Source organism: Cebus imitator, unplaced genomic scaffold, assembly GCF_001604975.1.
Source record: "Cebus imitator isolate Cc_AM_T3 unplaced genomic scaffold, Cebus_imitator-1.0 Scaffold270, whole genome shotgun sequence".
NCBI lineage: Eukaryota > Metazoa > Chordata > Mammalia > Primates > Cebidae > Cebus > Cebus imitator.
The window spans coordinates 1204106-1217271 of NW_016107585.1; the positions used below are offsets into that span (position 1 = coordinate 1204106).

The 13166-nt window shown below is 44.3% G+C and overlaps 1 pseudogene; it reads left to right on the plus strand.

Moving 5' to 3' along the window:
- The first annotated feature begins 377 nt into the window (after positions 1–377).
- LOC108284108 lies at positions 378–3383 on the plus strand (annotated as a pseudogene).
- The last annotated feature ends 9783 nt before the right edge of the window (positions 3384–13166 follow it).

Below are 13166 nucleotides of genomic sequence, written 5' to 3' on the forward strand. Positions count from 1 at the left end.
CCACCCACACAGTCCCCAACACTGTAGAGCTCAGAGACACCCTCAACTCATCTGGCTCATGCCTCACATCCAATGAGGGCTGCCTCTCCTGCCTCATTAGCGTCTCCTGCTCCACATCCACCCCGCACGGCCTTGCTTGGGATACTGGTCATCTCTCACCTGCATGTACTGCAACAGCCCCACACTGGTCTGAGCAGTCTCTCTCTGTTCCAGGCCCAGGTCCATGTTGCCACCTATACAGATACAGGAGAGGGGATCTGTTACGGCAGCTGGCTTGAGCAGTTATGGGGCCGAGAAGTCTGCCAATATGCCGTCTGCCAGTGGAGAAGCAGGGATGCCGGCGGTGTGGCACATTCTGAGTCCAAAGCCCTCAGAATCAGGGGAGTCAGTGTTGTAACTGTCTGAGGCTCGAGGACTGAGAACCCAGTGGGCAGATGGTGCAAGTCCCAGAGAACAAAGGCCAGTAAACCTGGAGTTCTGACGTCCAAGGGCAGGAGAAGGGTGCCCCAGCTCCAGAAGAAAGAATGAATTCGCTTTTCCTCTGCCTTTTTTTTTCCTATCCAGGCCCTCAATCTGATTGGATGGTGCCCACTCACACTGGATGAGGGTGAATATTCCTTACTCAGTCCACTGATTCACATGCTAATCTGTCAAAAACACCTTCAAAGGCATATGCAGAAAGAATGCTCTACCAGCTACCTGAGAATCCCTTAACCCAGTCAAGAAGACACCTGAAACTAACCAACACGGCAGCCTTATCCCATCACCATCCTGCTAAAGACAGCCTCCTTACAGCTGCTGACTCTCCTGCTCTCCCTGGACACACTGTGCCCTCTTGGCTTCCATTCCCGTGGGTGTACAGTTCAGCCTGCACAGTGCCTTTCACGCACCTCTGCTAGCAAGCTCATGTTTCTTCTCCCAAGCAGCTCAAGTGCTGCGTATTCTACGAAGCCTGCACTCAATTCCCTCAGGGGAGAATTGGCTGCATCCTGCTGATTTTCACAGCACTTTCTTGGCCATTTTTCATATCATATTACAATTAGCTGTTTCTGTTTATGTCTTCCCCACCAGACTGCGAGTTCCTGAAAAGCGGGCTGTGTCTTATTCATCTTCATGTCCCCAGGGCCTGACTCAACAAATGCTCAATCAACGTTTGCTGATTGATGGAGTGAATGAAGTCTCTGTTTCTTTGGTTCTCTCTGTATTATAGTTTGCAGGCAACACTCAATTTATCCCAAAATTACCTAACTTATGCCTTTCTCTCTTCCTTTGTTTTAGCCTGTCTTTCTAAATGTTTAGCTTCTAAGGTGAAGCCCTAGAATTAAACGTCTGTTCCCGTGGCTCCACGCCAATTGGCTGGCCGACACATTGGCTCCCCTTCACGCTCCGCACGGGGCTTCCTTAGCTACTTGGGCCCACCTATTGCATCTACTTTGTCAGCAAGGAAGGATTAAGGAAGAAGCTGCACCTGGCTTCATGGCTCAGCTTTGTTTTCTTGACTGCTCGGATGCTAAGATGGTTAATAAGCAAATCAGCCCCAGTATTCAAATACTCAGTTAAGAAATCCTGAAAGAGATACAAATACAAATGCTCCAGCAGAGCCTGTAGGCAAAACCTGTGCTTTTCCTAATCCTCTCTAATCCCCAAGATCACTTTCTACTCTACTATGGTCTGTGTGGTTAGGACCAACTTGTGGGCAATTTTGGCCCCTGGGAATATACCAGCGTCTCTGGCTAGAATATCTCCCCTTGGAGATTTCCTGACTCTATGCAAAGGATTCTAGCAGGAGGAGGAGCCACAGAGCTGGAGGTTCTGAGTACCCTGTTTAAATGACAGTGTCATCCCACCACCATTCCTATCACAACCCAGCCTAGAGCAGAGAACATACAAGTCCATGTGAGGCCAGCCCTTTGGACCTGGTAAGTCTAGAAGCCCAGCTTTGAAAGACTGCTTGGCCCTTAATACTCTATTTTCCTGGACTTGGTCTCTCTCAAAGAAAGCCTCTGACTAGACTTGGGGAGACAAAGTTGAATGCGAGGCTGAGGCAGAGGCTGATGCCAGGCTGAGGTCATGAGGCTATGCTGTCCATTTTGTTTCCTTCCAGGGGAAGCCGAAGCAGGAGCTGTTGTGGAGTTCTGCTCCTTGGGGGAGCCTCCCGGGACATGGAGAAGCTGGACATGAACACTTCACAGGAACGAGGTCTCTGTCAGCTCTCAGAGAAGTACAAGCAAGTCTACCTCTCCATGACCTACAGTATCGTCTTTATCCTAGGGCTGCCCCTCAATGGCACTGTCTTGTGGCTCTCTTGGTGCCAAACCAAGCGCTGGAGCTGTGCCACCATCTATCTGGTGAACCTGATGGTGGCCGACCTGCTTTACGTGCTGACATTGCCCTTCCTCATCATCACCTACTCACTAGATGACAGGTGGCCCTTTGGGGAGCTGCTGTGCAAGCTGGTGCGCTTCCTGTTCTACACCAACCTTTATGGCAGCATCCTGCTGCTGACCTGCATCTCTGTGCACCGTTTCCTAGGTGTGTGCCACCCGCTGCGTTCCCTGCCCTACCGGACCCGCAGGCATGCCTGGCTGGGCACCGGTGCCACCTGGGCCCTGGTGGTCCTCCAGCTGCTGCCCACACTGGCCTTCTCCCACACCGATTACATCAATGGCCATATGATCTGCTATGACACAACCAACCCAGAGAATTTCGATCGGTTTTTTGCCTACGGCATAGTTCTGACATTGTCTGGCTTTGTCTTTCCCTCCTTGGTCATTTTGGTGTGCTATTCACTGATGGTCAGGAGCTTGACCAAGCCAGAGGAGAACCTCATGAGGACAAGCAGCACAGCCCGAGCCAAGTCCATCCGGACCATCCTACTGGTGTGCGGCCTCTTCGCCCTCTGTTTTGTGCCCTTCCACGTCACTCGCTCCTTCTACCTCACCATCCGCTTTGTGCTTTCTCAGGACTGCCAGCTCCTGAGGGCAGCCAGTGTGGCCTACAAGATATGGAGGCCTCTGGTGAGTGTGAGCAGCTGCCTCAACCCAGTCCTGTACTTTCTTTCGGGGGGCAACAATAGAGTCAGGCTCCTCCAGAAACTGAGGCAGAACAAGGTGGGTGAGCATCCACCTGCAGGGAAGCAAGAGATGCCCAGGGACGCACGGATCTGGGTCCTGCTGAGGTGAAGCTTGGGGAAAACAAGCTCCAACAACACTCGCAAAAACTTGTTTCAACACAGACGAGTGCTAGTGGGAGAGGGCTCAAGACCTCCTGGAAGTGTCCTGCTGCAAAGGACACTTTTATATCGCTGTAAGACAGCTTAAAATGAGAGCTCGGACAAAAGTATCCTGTAATCCCAGCTACTCGGGAGGTTGAGGCAGGAGAATCGCTTGAACCCAGAAGGTGGAGGTTGCAGTGAGCCGAGATCACGCCATTGCACTCCAGCCTGGGCAACAATAGCAAAACTCCATCTCAAAAAAAAAAAAAAAATATATATATATATATATATATATATATGTAATAAATAGAAAGAGAGAGAGAATGGAGAGAGCCACCAAAACAAGGGAAAACTTTCTTATTTTAAGGACAGCTGACATTGGTCTCTTGTCATTCAGCCCTCAGATCAAAAGTCACCTTCTCAGAGGCCACTCCTGCCCACCCTAGCTAAGTTGACCTCTCTCATAACCCAATCACTCTATTTCTTTATATACTGTCTTTGTAACATTTATTACTACCTGGACTTGATTCATTTACCAATTTATGATCTGTCTCTTTCCACTGAAGTATAGGCTTCAATAGGACAGAGATCTCCCCTGATGGCTAACCTCTCGACACCAGTCTCCACAGCAGGGCCTGGCACATAGCAAGGGCACAATAGATAGGGGCTGAATGAATGAGTGAGCAAATGGACCTGTAGATGAAGCCCTTACTATGAAAGAGCAGCTTTGCATGAAGTAATTCATTTAATCCTTGCAATAGCCGCTTGTGGTGGAGACTATTGCTTCTCCCATTTACAGAGAAGGAAACTGAAGCACAGGGCTTGAAGTAACCTGTCCAAGCTTACCCAGTGGGAGAATGCCCAATCAGAGGGTTGAATGGAGCTTTCAAAGCCAGGTAGTGGCCTCCGAGGCATATGCTCCTAAGCCTGAAAAGTATGCCTCCATCCGAATACCAGCCTAGAGCCGGTCCAAGTTCTCCTTGTCAGCACCGGCTTGTCACTTGAGGTCGGCTCGTTTGTTGATACAATTGCTGTTATCTGCAGAACGCTGAGTAGACCCTGTGTGTTCCTTTACTACATTTCTTAACCACTGTTCTTGCTAGGAAAAGCTCTTCAGGAGAAAGTGGGAGATACAGAGTAAAGTGGCTGCATGAAAACTGATTCACTTATTTTTAAATTTAAACATGTCAGAGTATATGAAAAAAAATCTTTATCAATGTCTTAAGTCATAATGATGTTTATTCCCTAGAAATTTTTTTAGTTATTTAAGATCCGAGGTAATCCAAAAAGATAATCTAAAAAAAAAAAAAAAAAAAAAAAAAAAAAACCTCCCATTTTTGACAATAATGATTTCCAAAGGTTTCTCAGGTCTAAACATAACATTATCTAATAATTCACTAATCTCCCTATGAAGAGAAGGTGATTAAATTCTTCTTATAAGAAACAAGCATAACCCCTCATTACTATCTCACTCCAATTATGGGAAATGTCTGAGTAAACCATGTATATGTCTACATTATAAAATTTTATTCTAAAAGTACAGTTTATTGCTTTCAAGGCCACACAATAATTAGAACTGGACTAAGTGTTGCTTAGCAGAATTCTTCAGGATAATTGGTTTAATGAATAGGCAAGGATGTTTTCTAATTAGCAGGTCAGCTGTTTCCACATAAATAAATGTTTCTGTAGGAGCTGAGAGAGCTTAAAATGTTTGCTCCTTTAAACATTCTCTCAGCTCTCAGGCTTATATTATTAATTATTTCTGGCCCTTTCTTTGCATAACATACAGGCAAGTTTCAGCTGACTTACAGTCCCAATTATCACCCCGTACAAATTAATAAGGTTTCCCATTACTGGAGAACTGGTGTACCAGGCTCCCCCAAGAAAGGCTTAGAGCCAGCCCACATTGCATAAAGCCACTATCTCTACGCCCACCAGATTTTCAACCTGGGAGGTGGAAAGAAAACTAATCTAGAATACTCAGGATGCACTGTCTTTGTCTAACAGGCAAGTACATTACACTCCTAGCCAAAGATTTCCTGCCTTTAAGTTCATGTTAACCTATGTGCTTGCAATTATTTCTCTGATCCATAGAAGGCTAATTTGCTTCTGCAGTTTTTTGACCTACTTAACAGCAAAGTATAAACATCCATTTTTAACTTATTTCTAGACAGGATCAAAAAAGTTTAACTTAGTTGACATCATATCCTGGGTTATCAGGGACAATTATCTCAAGAGACTAGGATCAAACAAGGCTATTCCCTTTGGGAAAAGGACCCCATTGCAAGTAGAGCTAGGAATCCACTGTCCAACTTGAGGCAAAACGATATTCGTCACTTTCCCTATGATCAGCAAAAGATCACTTTCCCTGGAGAAAGCTGGGATCCTCAAATCCATTATCCCCCTGGGCCCTTAGAATCTTCTGTAATCTTCCTGATTGTTCGGACAGGTCAAAACAAAACCAAAGGTCAGCAAATACTATGATGTTCAAAATCCCATGAATGGGGCTAGTATTTTCATATTGGATGAAAGTATGATGGCTATAGCCAGCTACAAAAGTGCCAAACACAATCCCAGCCCTTAAGGAGGTTATAGACTGTTGGAGAAACAAAATATAAAAACATACAAACAACAATACGGGTACTAATTAACAGCTTAAGCAGCTACAGAAGCAATCACGTCAATTGTTGATCATCAAAATGAACAATACAGGCGGTAAGCGTTAGAGGAGGTTCAAAGGGGGCTGAGAGCACTCAGGCAGAGAGGGCCATGAAGTACCTTTGAGTACACTGAAGTCTGGGAGAAATTTCAACCAGGAGAATTTCCCAAGCAGTGGAGAAAATGGAAAGAGAGATCACTGTGAGCAAATGTAATTTGTGTGAAAGTCATTGGTTGGTTTCTGAAGGCGAGGAGCTGGAGACAATGCTGGAGGGGTGGGCTGATGTGATGCCGAAGCCCTCCTAATGCCAGTTGAAGAACCACTTCTCATGCCAGGGGGAATCACCAACGGCATTTCAGCAGAAGTGTAGTATGATCAAAGTCATGATTTAGAAACTTAATCTGGCAGCCCCCACATTTTGAATGAATTATAGAAAACGACACAGCTTAGACTCCCGCACAGTCTCCATATTGGCCTCCCTTCCCTTCACAGCATCTCCAGATTTTCTTTCAAACAGTATTTTCCATATATGCCATCCTCCCCAATTGTCTGCTCTCCCCTTCTTCACTTCTACAGAATAAAGCTCAGCTCCCTCACGCTGGCATGCTAGCCCTGTCACAGTTAGTCCCAACTGAACTCTTCAACTCATGGCTCTCCCACCACACCTTGTGGCTTCCAACTTCTTTCACGTTTGCCACAGGCCCACCGTCTACCTCTCTACCACCCCTGACAAAGCCTTCTCCAAATGCCTACGTTCCCAACTTCCACAAGCCATGGACTCAGCATCCTCCAATTGCCTCAGATGTCACTCTGCACTGCTGACTCTCCCACAGGGCTTATCAGTTCACATGGGCTCCTTTATCATTTCAGGTCTGTTTTCTCTCCCTCGTGACTCCATTTTTCAACCCACAGAACATGGTATCCCAGCAACATTGCAAGTATGCTAGGCAGTGAGCCCTGGTGATGTCGATCATGAAAAGAAAGATGACTGATATTTAGAAGACCACTGCAAGGATCCAAAAATGCAGATAACAGGCAGGACTAAGGTGGCATGAGGAGAACTAAAATTTTTAAACATATTGTAAAAAATGAACAGAAATAAAATGATTAAACATGACTGGCAGGGAGACATAACAAAAATGGCTCTGAGACTCTGAGCCAGAGGAATCAGAAGAATGATCAACCAGCACCTAGCACTCAGTGGATGGGCAAGGGAGGAAAGGAGGGAGGGGACTGTGTACTGTTAGAGTGAGCTCCTGGTGAGACCTCAAGTTGGAAATGCAGGGTGGAGGTTCAGAGACAACTGGATGTCAAGCTCTGGGTTTGGGGCCAACTGTGTAGGCAAATATACAGGGCTGTATCAGAAAATGGTATCTCTAAGAGAGAAGTGAAGAAAAAGAACAGAGGACCTAGGATACACAGAAATCATAGAAAGTGCTGGCAGAGAATAGGAGTTGCTCTTAGATAACAGAGCATCAGAAAATCAAATAAGTAAACAGTGTCAAGACACAGACAGCTCAAGGGTGTTAACATGAAACAAACTAGTCAGAGAATGAACAGTTGTCTCTCAGTAAACAGCTCAAATGCCACCTCTTCCAAAAAGCCTCCCCTGATCACCCATCAGAAGGCCCCCTGAGCCATCCTCCATACCTCTCAGCACATCTCCCCTTCTGAAAGTATGAGAGGCATTATTTAAATCCTCTTATCTCCCTCACCCCCAGATCTAGCAGAGGCTTGAGCATATGGGCGCTCACTAAATCTTTGCAGAATAAGTGAATATATTGCAAATGCTTCTCCTGCATGTGCTTTTCTGGAATTACAGAAAAATCCAATTTATGAATGTGTGCCTATAAAACTAAATCACAAGTTGTTTGGGATTTATTTGTTCTGACACCCACCAACTTCATTTCAAAGCAATTCCAGGACACACAACCTGCAGGCATTCTCACTTTTTCTTTTTATCCCATATTTCAAAAGCAATCAAAAAGGGAAAGTTTTTAATTGCTTGCAATTAAGCATAACCTGAGTTTATAAAGTTATGTATTCTCATTATCTTTTACTTTCCTATAAACAAGCTACATCTCTTTAGTATTTGTACTTCCCAACTTTTTGTTTTGTTGAGGATTTTATGTATAAAACAACTTCAAAGGTAATGGCCTCAAAAAGAATTCCATGATAAGAAGCCAAACTTACGTTCTTGTAGCAAGCAGTAGCTGGGCCTTTTTATAGTGCTTAAATCATGAACAAAAAGCAAAAAGTGCCACTTCAAGAAAATTAAAGAATCGCAGAGTCTGAGAATATTCCACTCTGCAAGTAGAAAAACCCATTAAGAAAGAGGCCTTTATAAAGCATTAACCCGACAATCAAAGCAGCAGCCTCTGAAGGCTTCTTACACTCTCTTCTTTTATAGCCTAGTTTCTTGCAAGGGCAGGCTGCAATTTTTACTGTAATTTCTACCTTGACTTCATACTCCAAACCATTACACCCTGGCTGTTGCCTACCCCACCACCTCAGTCCACTGAAATCGCTCTCAAAAACACACCAGTGACTTGCCAGTTACAAGTTAAATGGACACTGTCAGCCCCTATCCTCTCTACCCTTCTTGGCCTTTGACACTGTCATTCACTCCCTCTTAAACCCTTTTTTGCTTCCATAGACTGCATCTCTCCCTGCTCCCACCCCATGAGTGGGTGTGTCCCAGGACTCTGTCCTTGGCCCTCTTATCTCCTCACCCCACATTCTTTCTGGGCAATCTCATTGACTCCCTCCATGGCTCCCAAATCGCTCCCCAGAGCAATCCTCCCTCACATTTTGAACGTACATTCCTGTTCATACAAATCTCGGGCACTGCAAGCTCCATGATGCCAAAACTAAACTTATTTTCCTCCCGACCCTGCACCTTCTCACCTGTGGTCTTGATGGCTGAATGGCACCACTGTCCACCCTAGGCAGGAATCTGGGAGTTTTCCTTAACTCTGGCCTCTCCCCCACCTCACATCCAGCAAATGACCACCTGTCAGTTTGATCGCGAAGCATCACTAGCACCTGTCCCTCCTCCTTTCCATCTTCACTGCAACTGCCTTAGTTCAAGGCCCATCATGTCTCCAGCTTCACTGCTCCAACCTATTAACCATTCTCCTGCCTCCAAATTTGTTCCCCTCAACCCCCAATCCATTCCCTTCCTATTGCTTAAAGGGTCATCTTTCTAAAATTCAAATCCTATCTTGACAATCACCAGCATAAATATCTTCCAGAAGCTCAAAAGATGATGATCACAACCCTGAACATGGAACAAAAGGCTTCAGTGATCTGCCTTGCACACCTAAACTCCCCACATGCCACTTCACTTCATTTCCATTAACTAGCAGCCTCTCAAGATTAGCTCTTCTCCTCCTCCTTTCCTCCCATCCTGCACCTTCTCTGCTTTCGATGAACTATCCTACTCACCCTTTACAATGCAGCTCAACGACCACCTCCTCTTCAAATCACGCAGGTGTCCTAGGTTCCCTGAACCCCATTAAGTCTTGTCATTGCTCTGACAGCCCTCAACATGCTGTGTCAGTCACTGAGTCACCGATCCTCTGCCCATTTCCCCACTCATTAACGAGACCCTTGAACAAGATGGACCATGCTTTCCAAAGCTCTGAGTCGCCAGTTCTAGTAAAGAGCCTTGGAGTCAATTATGCCAGAAATAAAGGCCCAGAAGCTTACTCAGCAAGCAACATGACATGGCCATAAGCATCAAGCCTGGTTTTCCCCACTACTGAACTCTGAATCCTGAGATAATAACAAAGACAAGACACATCCTAACTTCAGAAATGTTAAAAGGTGAAAAACTGTCTATGAAACATATTAAGTAGCATCATCATAAAAACATATGTACTTAGCATTAAGACTCAAAAGCATTTAAAAAATTTTAAGTGCTGAAAAATTAACGTCCTCAGACAACTCAAATATTTCCACATGAAGAGAACACATACATGTTATCTTAAAAGGCAATTATAATGCTTTTCCTTTGAAACGTTAAGGAACTATTTGTTCTGCATCCTAATTGTGGTGTCACAGCACAAATCTATTAAAATTCATGGAGTTCTGAAAAAGATGGAAGTCATGGAAAACATTTTAAGAGATCCATTAAACATGATTGTCCTCAGGCCCATTCCCTGCATCCTACTGTCCACTAAGCCTGGAGTCTACCAGAGCCTGAAGAGGACTCTTACCTTCCCTCTAACGCTCGCTCCATTTCATGGACATGACTCTGAAATCCTGGGATGACCTGCTGCCAGGCCCACCTTCCTACCACCTCCAGCCATTTTTCTCTCCCCAGCTCTTGATCTCTGTTGCTTCCAGCTCCAGCTCAGCCTTTCCTCCTCCCACCCACTCCATTCACTATCCATCTCTTGTTCACTTTACCCTGTAAAATCTGGGCTCTGCTGGGCTGGAGGCAGGGGTTTCCCTTCTATCCTGAAATTTTTCTTTACCTCTTCCCCAGGACAGACAGGGTTGGCTTCAAAAGGTTAAAAACTGTCTGAAAATAGTAAGACACAGAACCCCCATAATAATCAGATTTTCCTTAGAAAACTGAACAAGACCTCAATACTGAGGGGAGTGGCGCAATACCTGTAAGCAGTTAGCATACACTCAGCTGTTTGGTATAATTCACTGACTCGTAGAAATTCCAGAGGGCACCCTGTTGCCTCTCCAGGGTGCTTCACTTACCACAGTGGCCAAAGGAATGTGAATGCAATCCTGGAGGTCCCAGCTTGCCGAACCCATCAACTACACAAAGTATGAAGAGATACATTTGTAAACATTTTAGGTCACCACCAATAAATACAGATCTAACATATATCAGTCATACCCTTCTGTTTCATAAATTAAGAATGAGAGTGCTATAGAAGGAACTCTAGTAATTGTCTATTTTGCTAAAAAGAAAATGGAAACACAAAAGCTACTATGCAGTAAAACTTGGGAAACACGCACCAAAGGTGATCCTCTTCAAAAAGACAAAATGACAAATGCCTACAAGTACATGATAATCTGAAATGAAGTGCCCTGTAGGTCCACTAATTTTCATTACATGATAAATCTGCCAAATCTACAAGGGGGAAAATCAGCTTAGGGAATATGGTGGATTACCACAGCAGGCAGCTGCCAAAACATGGAACTGATAAAGGTCCACTGAAGAAAACACATGCGCACAGGAGTACATGACCATATACACAAATACACTTGAGAGAAATAAATGCTATTGAGTTTATACTAAGTTTGGCTGTCTGGCCTACATGATGTCAGGGCTTTTTAGTATTTCTTACAAAAACTCAAAGCTTTCTTCCATGAACCTTTTGGCAGCAAATCACTGCTGGTCTACGACCAAATCCCCAGAGGCACTCAGGAACCCTCAAATGGAAGAGGACAAAGGATGTGAGGCTGGGGTTGAGGCCTTCCAGAAATCATGAGCAGCACACACACAAGGTGGGGCTGTTCTTTGCTACCAGTGAATACTAGGACTAAAAAATAAAGGCATTGTTTCATTTCTCCTTGATGCCACTCTCTTCCGTTTTTCTCTGAAAATTCCCTTTACATGCAATTGTATACCTGTCAATGCAAATTTGATTTCTAACTCATGGCACTGTTCAATTCCCATTCTACATCCCCAGAGTTCTTTGAAAAACACTACCTATTACTTCCCTACCTTCTAAACATTATCATTTTTTTAAAACAGTAGGACCCAAATTTGCATTGAATTATATTCTTTGTGGGGTTTTTAAAACCATTACATAATAAAAAGTTATTGTGGGCTGGGTGTGGTGGCTCACGCCTGTAATCTTAGCACTCTGGGAGGCCAAGGCAAGCAGATCACAAGGTCAGGAGATTGAGACCATCCTGGCCAACATAGTGAAACCCCATCTCTATTAAACATACAAAAATTAGCTGCGTGTGGTGGCATGCACCTGTAGTCCCAGCTACTTGGGAGGCTGAAGCAGAAGAACTGCTTGAACCCGGGAGGTAGAGGTTGTAGTGAGCCGAGATGCTACTCCAGCCTGGTGAAAGAGCGAAACTCTGCCTCAAAAAGAAAAAAAAAAAGGTATTTTGAAAAAACTCAGAAAATATATATAAGCCAGCAGTAACTCATCATTCAGAGACACTGGTGTGCATCATCATGCAGATATATTTTTTTTTACAAAAATGTCACCACTATGAATCTTCCATGTAAAAATGCCATCAACGTTATTCTATGTCAATGTTTTCTAACAAAACCATTGAATGGCTACTTAATATTTCACTTTAGGTATGTAATATGATGTATTTAACAAATCTCCTATTCTTGTAAATTACAGTGGCTTTGTATTATACTTTAGGCTATTATAAAATCTGGCAGTGAAGATACTGTCTTAAAATATATTTACATGTATATTCATCGGATAGTTTCTTTAGGACAAATTATTAAAAATGGAATTGCTAAGCCAAAAGACATGCAGCCTACCACCATCCCCCTTTTAGGTTTTTTATTCATGTTGCCAATTCGTCCTCCAAAAGGGTTATTCTAATTTACTCTCCTTTTTATATATCATTCAAAAAAACATTTATTTTGTGCCTACTTTTGCTAGGCACTATTGATACAACCATTGATAACAAATAGATGCAGTCCTGCCCTCAAGGAGCTTACAATCTATGGAAGAGAGAGACACCCATGCCCATATTATCACAAATTCTTCATTATAAGTTGTGGTAAGCTAAAAAAGGAATACTGCAAGATTGCAGCAATGTTAGAAGAACCCAAAATATGGCCTGAAGGATCGGGAAGAACTTGCATGAGGAAGAATGCTTCTGGGCTGACGGCTAAGGTTTTCTGGTATAAATCAGGTAAAAACAGGTTCCAGAGAGCCTTAGATAAAACATTCTAAGCAAAGGTAACAGAGGGGGCAAAGCCAGTGGGAGGGAAAGGAACACAATCCATTTGAAAACATGTAAGCAGCTCACTGTGGCTTGGGTACAGAGGTGGTGGAGAGACAAGGCAAGAGGCCAGGCCACATGGGCATTCCAGCAGAAGTAGTGTGGACTTCCTGCATTCTCCCCAATTTGTGAGGTCAATATTCAATACCCATGTGCTGAAACAGTCATATGGCAGTCAGAGCCTAAAGAATTAACAACTCAGGCCAGGCACGGTGGCTCACGCCTGTAATCCCAGCACTTCGGGAGGCCGAGGAGGGTGGATCACGAGGTCAAGAGATCAAGACCATCCTGGTCAACATGGTGAAACCCCGTCTCTACTAAAAATACAAAAAATTA